Source organism: Corvus brachyrhynchos, unplaced genomic scaffold (assembly GCF_000691975.1).
Source record: "Corvus brachyrhynchos isolate BGI_N302 unplaced genomic scaffold, ASM69197v1 scaffold18, whole genome shotgun sequence".
In the NCBI taxonomy this organism is placed as follows: Eukaryota; Metazoa; Chordata; class Aves; order Passeriformes; family Corvidae; genus Corvus; species Corvus brachyrhynchos.
In genome coordinates this window covers 1,628,472-1,635,181 of record NW_008246064.1, presented here as the reverse complement: position 1 = coordinate 1,635,181, position 6,710 = coordinate 1,628,472, and the positions used below count along the sequence as shown (strand labels likewise).

The following is a 6,710-nucleotide window of genomic DNA, read 5'->3' as shown; positions in this document are numbered from 1 at the left end:
TCGGCCGGGGGAGTTTTGGGGGGGCTTAGCTGGAGTTGCAGAGGGCAGGCCTGAGCTGGGAAGATCCACGAGAAATCCCCTGGGATGTGCCGTGACCACGGGATCGCGGCTCCCGGTACCTCGGTGCCTCCCCCATCCCTAAAAGTGCGGGGTTGTGGTTGCCCCAGTGCTGGCTCCGTGCCCGTCCTAACGCCCCGAGAAGCGTCCGAGTGGATTTTTGGGAAGGGGAAGAAAGTCCAGGCTTGGAAAAATAAGGAAACGATGATGGATGGGATGGTGGGATGGGGCTCGGCACCCCCGACCGCGGTACTGGGGTTAAACTGGTCGGGATTGGGTTTGGGTTCACGCTGGGCAATCACACTCGGCCTGTGAAATTCCTTCTGGCGTGAAATCAATGCTGAAACCGCCCCTGCATCCCTTCCCGGAGGAGATGCTGAGGGACCGGGGGCACACCGGGGTGTTTTGGGGAGCGTTTCACGCCCTGAGGTGGAGATGGAGATACCCAGAGCCCACCCAAGCCAGCAGCCCCGTGAGGAAGACGGGGAAAAGTTGGGAATTCGACCTTCCTTCCACACCCTGCCTCGGCAAGAACCAGAGGAAGATTTGCTTTACGAAGCAAAATTCCTCCTTGGAAAGACACTAAGGGATTTATTATTTTTTAATTTTTTTTTTTTTTCCCCTGGAGCTGTGGTGAAATCTTGCTGGGTGCAAACGTTCTGGCTCCAACTGCAGAGTTTCCCTGAGGATGCTGGCTGGGCTCAGCACCGCTCCAGGGGCTTTTCCCGGGGTGGCCGCAGGGTCCCCTTTGCCACCTGGGCTTGGAATGACGGCGGAGCTTTGTTCTCCCCGGGAGGAATTAACGGAGCGTTCGGTTATCACCAGGCGAGATAAACGGCCCTGTGTTCCTGTCTCGCGTCTGGAGCAGAGACATTGTCACCCCCTCCACAAAAATAACCCGCTGCCGCCTTTGGAGATGGATCCTTTGGAAAAGGGAGGGAGAAGCGGGAGGTTGGTTGTTGCCTGCTTAATTAAATATTGGTTATTTTTAAGATGCAGATTTTTCTGCTCGAGGAAAAATAAGAGGTGGGGGGGGGAACCCTAAACCCTTTGCGGATGAACTGAATGTGTCAAAACATCAGAGGGTCTTTGAAGGTTTTGGGGGAATTGCTGATTTTTCCCGTCCTCCCTCCGTGCTCCAGCTGGAGGAGAAAACCGAGGCTCTCCCACGCTGCTGCATTTAAGCCTTTATAGATGGGGACCTGGTGATGGCCGTGACAAAGTGACTCTCCAGCAGCAGCAAGGGATGAAGTTTTCAATTTGCTGCCACATTTTCCTGGCCCCAAAAATGTGGATATCTATATCCTCCATGTGCTTTTGGATCCTAGATGTCCCCTGACATTCCACGGGTCCCTGTAAAGCTGGAGGAGTGGACGTTGGTGGGGAGGATGAGCTCGGGGCCAGGCCTTGCACCTCCTGCCCCTAATTTTTCCTTATTTCTAAGGGAAATGTGTTGTGTTGTCAGAGAGGTTTGTGCAGGGCAGGGATGGCCCTGTTGGGTTTCCTGCATGGGGACACCTGAGGACTTGTCCCCGTGTCCTTTGGGGCTGCTGTCCCCTCTTGAGCCAACTCGGTCTTCATCCACCTCTCCTGCTGAGGAAAACTGGGATGCCTTTGGATACGGGGAAAGACTGGCCATGGTGGCGCAGATGTGATGGGTAGAGGACTTAATTACAATAAACTGTCATTTTTTATTATTATTTTTATGATTATATCTTTTGCCTGGAGCCAGGGCTGCTGACACCCTGTCTGAGTTAAAGCCCTGCTCCCCAAGTTACTGGGAAAATTGGGATAAAAATAAGGATAAAAATAATGCATGTTCATAAAAATGTTGAAAGTGTTGGGCAGGAGGGATCTGATGCATCCAGATCCTTGATCTGGGCAACTGGATCTAAAGGAAGATGGCCCATGGCAGGGGAGTTGGAACGAGAAAATCTTTATGGTCCCATCCAACACAAACCATTCCATGGCTGGATTAGAGGAGCTTGACTGGTGCTTCCCAAAGAGCCCTGGTCAAGGCTGGGTTTAGGATGGAGCTGGAGATGGAGACCATTCCTGGGGTCAGAGCCAGGGTTTGGAGAGAATGCTCTGGGATGGAAAGTCCTGCCCAGGATGTTGGGACAGGTTCAATCCTGGACATCTCTGGCAAGTTTGTGGTTGGGTTAGGAAATGCTGTGGTTTTAGGGTTTACTGGGAGCTGAGTGTGGGGAAAACCCTGGAGGTGTCACATCCCACCACGCTGTTGATCCACCTGGAAGGCCGTGGGGGCTGCCCCAGGGATGGGCACTGCGGTGCCAGGCAGGGGGATGCTGCCCTCTGATGAAAGGCTCGTTCAGCAGCGCTTGGGAGGAGGCTCCCTCCATCCCTCCATCCCTCCCCCCACTCATCCATCCATCCCTCTATCCCTCCACCCACCCACCCATCCATCCATCCATCCCCCCTACCTTGCTTCTGGGTATCCCGGCCCCTTCCCAGGCACTGCCTGGCTGCACACGGACGTGCGGCTGCCTTGGGGCTACGATGCCTTCAGGCTGTGCACAAGCAAAGTGTTGGCTGCTCCTCTGCACCCATCCCTGCTCCTGCACTGAATTTGGGGTTCCTGGGGGGATCCTATGAGCTGTGGGGTGGCTCTGAGCACCGCCTGCCCTGCTGCATCCATCACTTCGCTCAGTGGCACTGGGGACATCCGTAGGGTCTCTGGGGGGTGATGCCTCCTCCCCGGCCTTGCGCGGTGCTCTGGGCTGGGCAGCGGTCTGGAGCTGGCCCCTGGTGCAGCCACTTGGCCGACAGCCCGGCTGGGGAGGTCAGCCTTGGGTTTTGTCCTCGTTTCCTCCCTCAATCTTCCCTCCGCTTGTTTTTCTTGGGCACAGGAGGGAGGGGGACAGTGGCTTTGCGTGTGTGCGTGTCCCCTGTGCTCTTCCACCCTGGCAGTGACTCTGCGGGCGGTCCTGCATCCTGTAGATGGAGGGCAGCATCCCATCCCATGCCGTCCCACCCCATGCCATCCCATCCCATGCCATCCCGCTGCCTGCTCCCGTGCCAGCGCGATGGCTCAGGGACATCTCCATCAGCCGGGTGTCACTGGCTGTGCCAGGCACTGGCGGGGCCCCCATGGCCCTTCTGTCCTGTCTGTCCTCAGCATTTGCCAGGGCGATGCCAGCTCTGCTGAAATCCATCAGCATCCCTTCGGGATTTCACCCCAAACCTGGCTTGGCGCAGCTCTGGAATTACCTGCAGAGCTTTTGCACCACGTGTTGGGTCTGGCTGAGCTGAGCCTCTTTCAGCCCTGGCAGAGGGGACAGGGACAGACAGAAGGGTCCATCCAGCCCGGCTGCGATGCCTCTGCTCTCCTGGAGGGATTGGGATTTGTCTTGGGATGAAAATAATGCGGCGTTGCTGAAGCCTCGGTATTTTTGCAGCAGAGGCTGTGCTTGGTGCAGGGGACAGTGCTCGACTTCCCACGGGAAGTGTCGGGATGGACTCCCAGGGCTTGGCACTGCCCTCACTGTCACCCCTGGTGGAACAGAGGGGCAGTGTCCTCGATGCCATCACGGTGGCGGCATCCCCCAGGAGCAGCATCACCTCATCGGTTTCAGGATGGGGGGTGATGGTGGGGTTGATCTGTTCATCCTTCCTTGGAAGTGTCACTGTGGCTTTGCAGCTCTGTGTGCAAAAGGAAAGGAGAAAAGCACCCAGGTAGGATTTAAATATTTCTAAAAATATGAGATAAATAAAAAAGCACGAAGCCATTAACCCTCTGTGGGCTGTGCTGTTGGGAAGCCAGTGCCTGCTCCCAGTGGATGAAGCCTTGTGTTGCTCATCCCACCTCATCCCGCTGCTCTCCCCACGTTGCTGGCAGCCATGGCGCTGCCAAAAAACCTCCAAATTAATCTTTTTCCCCTTTGCAAAGGTGTGCCCGTGGTTTCAGGGAGACAGGGATGGGGGAAGGAGTTGTCCCTGTTCCCTTGCACTGAGGAGTCCTGGTGGGCCTGGTGCTGCTACCAACTTCCCAGGCTGTTCCTGGGAAAAACATCCTTGAGCCAAAGCCTGTAAATGCTGGATATCATTAATAAAATATTAGGAACAACCAAAAGGCAGGAGAAAAAAAAAAACCTGGGAAGCATCTGACTGTCCTCCAGCTGGGTTAATGCTCTTCTTCACCCGGCAGAGGCTGGGAGGTGTTTTTTGGGCTGTCCAACACCCTGGGATGGCACAGGCTCTGGGAGCATCGCTGAGCCCCTTCCCCTCACCTGCTCTTGCCGCACATGGCTCTACTTTGGGCACCCTTAAGCCTTTTAGACAACACGCAGGGAAAAATATCACCTCCTCAAGAGGTGTCACCTGCATCCCTAAGGCCTCCGGTCCCCGGCGGGTGCGCGGCACATCCCGGCGGGCAGGATGCCGGCGGTGGGCGCTCGGGGCCGTGCGGGCCGGCGCCTCGCCAGGCGGGGCTGTGGCCGGGCTATTGTTTTCCCTTCCTGCTTGTTTTTCCGGACAACCCTCTCCTAATTAAATAAAAACACCCGTCGGAGGAGCGAGCAGACCCCACCCCCAGCGCGGTCCCGTGCCGAAAGCCCCCACGGGAGAGCTCCCCGGGGAGGGAGGGGACGGCAGAGCGGTGAAGGTAGGCGAGGGGCGGGCGCCTGGGGATGTGGTTTATCCCTCTGCCAGGTTTCCATGCATGGCCGTGCTCCAGAAATGGGTGGGTTGGCAATGGGATGTGCACGGTCCAAGCAGCGCTGCTCGTTCTGGGGCGGCTTCGTCTCGGTGCATCCTGGTTTGGGGAGCTGCGGGAAGACACGAGCGTTACATCATTTTTTAAAAATCCTCTAATGGCCTCAAAACTAGAGAGAAAAGGCTGAAGGTTTCATGCAAGGGCCTGGAAGGTAGAGGGCAAGTTGTAGGAGGCCAAGGATTAAAACCGAAAGCGCCGGTGTTTGGGATTTGTAACGATGTTCCTTTGTGTCATCTGAACTAATCTGTGAAAACGGGGATTTAATAATATTTCTTTCTTTAGCAAAAGTCAAGTTTTGACATTAAATAGTTTCAGCCCAGCTCTTTCACCCTGAACTGCAGCAATGTCCAAACCGGGAAGAGAGCATGGGGCACTTCTTTTTTTTTGAGGAGCAAGTGCTGACATTGTATTTAGCTCCTTATTAAAGCACTTTTCTTTAATGCAATTTAATACTGAAGGTCAACTATGAATGCTTGGGTGGTTGGAAATGATACAGAAAAGCAGATTGCTGTTTTTCCTTGTACATCTTGAGGGTGAAAAATTTAAAGAAATACCCAAATTTTGTGCTGAATGGAAAGTGGTTCACAGGCAGCTGGTCTTGTCACCACTTAAATGTGAGTTTTATACCCTAAAACCCCCTGTCCTTGTGCTTATATGGGAAAGAATTGCTCATGGTCCTCTATGCTGCGGTGATGAGGGCGATAGAAATGAATAAATATTTAATTAAATAAATAAGAGGCAGGTGAAGGTCAGAGATGGTCTTCTGGGGGACTGAGGATTTGAGTATTTAAATATATCCAAAGTGGCCCAACCTACTGGTCCTTTGGGGAGATTTAGAGATGCAGGAACATTTAAGGATCTGGTTCTCCATAGCTGCTAAAAGAAATAGCATTTTATCCTGGTACCTTGATTTAAATCCGGCAGCAAACACCTTTCTGGGCAGGTGATCAGGTGTTGGTGGGGCTGTTTAGGGAAACTGAGGTACACAGTGGGGGGATGTGGGTGGAAACGGAGCTTGGGATCCATCTCCTGTGGTGGGATCTTTGGTGGCTGTGCTGGAGAGAGGCTGCTCCAGCGAGCAGCAGCATCTCCTTCCACCACCATTCCTTACTCATCCTTTCCTTCCATCCCCCGCCATCGGGCCTCATCCAACCCATCCCTCGCCCTGAGCATCCTCCCCATCCTCTGGCCGCCCTCCTGCCCCAGCAGCTGTTTTGGGATGGGACTTGGGCAGCATCACGTGAAAACTCTCTTAAAATAGAGCTGGAGGGCAGCGTCAGGGCGGGGAGGGCTGGCTGGAGGCGCCGCCGGCCCCTCGGGGTGGCGAATTCATGGCCACGCTGCTTTCTAATAATTTTTAGGGGTGTTTTTTGGGCTAATGGTGCCAAAAGCTTGCTTAGAGGTTGGCAGTGTGTGGTGGGGGCCCGCAGTTTTAGGGTTCATCCTGGGTTAGTGCATCCGGTGAGCTCCCCAAGTTCGGACAGGGGATGGAGACGGGACGGGTGACCTGCTCCTGGGACTAAACAGAGCCAGAGGAGCAGGGTGGTGATGGTGGAAAAGAGCAGAACTCGTAATTTTTTTTTTTAGTATGTATTTTAAATATAAGTATTTTTTAAAAATTAGAAGAGATATGTGTTTCAAATATTTGTGTTTTCCCAGAGGAAGAGCACTGGATTTAACCCTCCCATTAATCCCCATTAGTCAGGCTTCTCCGCTCCAGTGGAGCTGCCGGAGGGGCATTTTGGGGCAAGTTGGGGTCTTTCTCGGCATCTCACCCCGGCAGGCGCCTCTTGTCTCGGCCGGGGCTCTGGCTCCGGGCAAGCTCACGAAAAGCATCTGAGAGCAATAAAGAGCAAAAGCCTCCCGCTGACAAGCCCGGGCTGAAGTCACCGGCGGGGGGCGGGCCACACACCGACGT

At 54.5% G+C, this 6,710-nt stretch overlaps 1 protein-coding gene and 1 long non-coding RNA gene across 2 annotated transcripts in view; one reads left to right on the top strand and one right to left on the bottom strand.

The window, feature by feature from the left end:
• Window positions 1–676: 676 nt before the first annotated feature.
• Window positions 677–4,650, bottom strand: LOC108449751. Its single transcript, XR_001866030.1, has 2 exons — window positions 2,502–4,650; window positions 677–980 (listed from the first exon to the last, which is right to left on the bottom strand). It is a non-coding gene; the product is annotated as an uncharacterized LOC108449751 (long non-coding RNA).
• A 9-nt stretch (window positions 4,651–4,659) lies between these two features.
• The window catches only part of ZBTB47 (zinc finger and BTB domain containing 47), a 15,827-nt gene continuing 13,776 nt past the window's right edge, over window positions 4,660–6,710 (top strand). The window contains exon 1 of the mRNA XM_008643106.2: window positions 4,660–4,681. The gene's annotated coding sequence lies outside the window, so the exon portion shown is untranslated. The remainder of the gene's footprint in view (window positions 4,682–6,710) is intronic.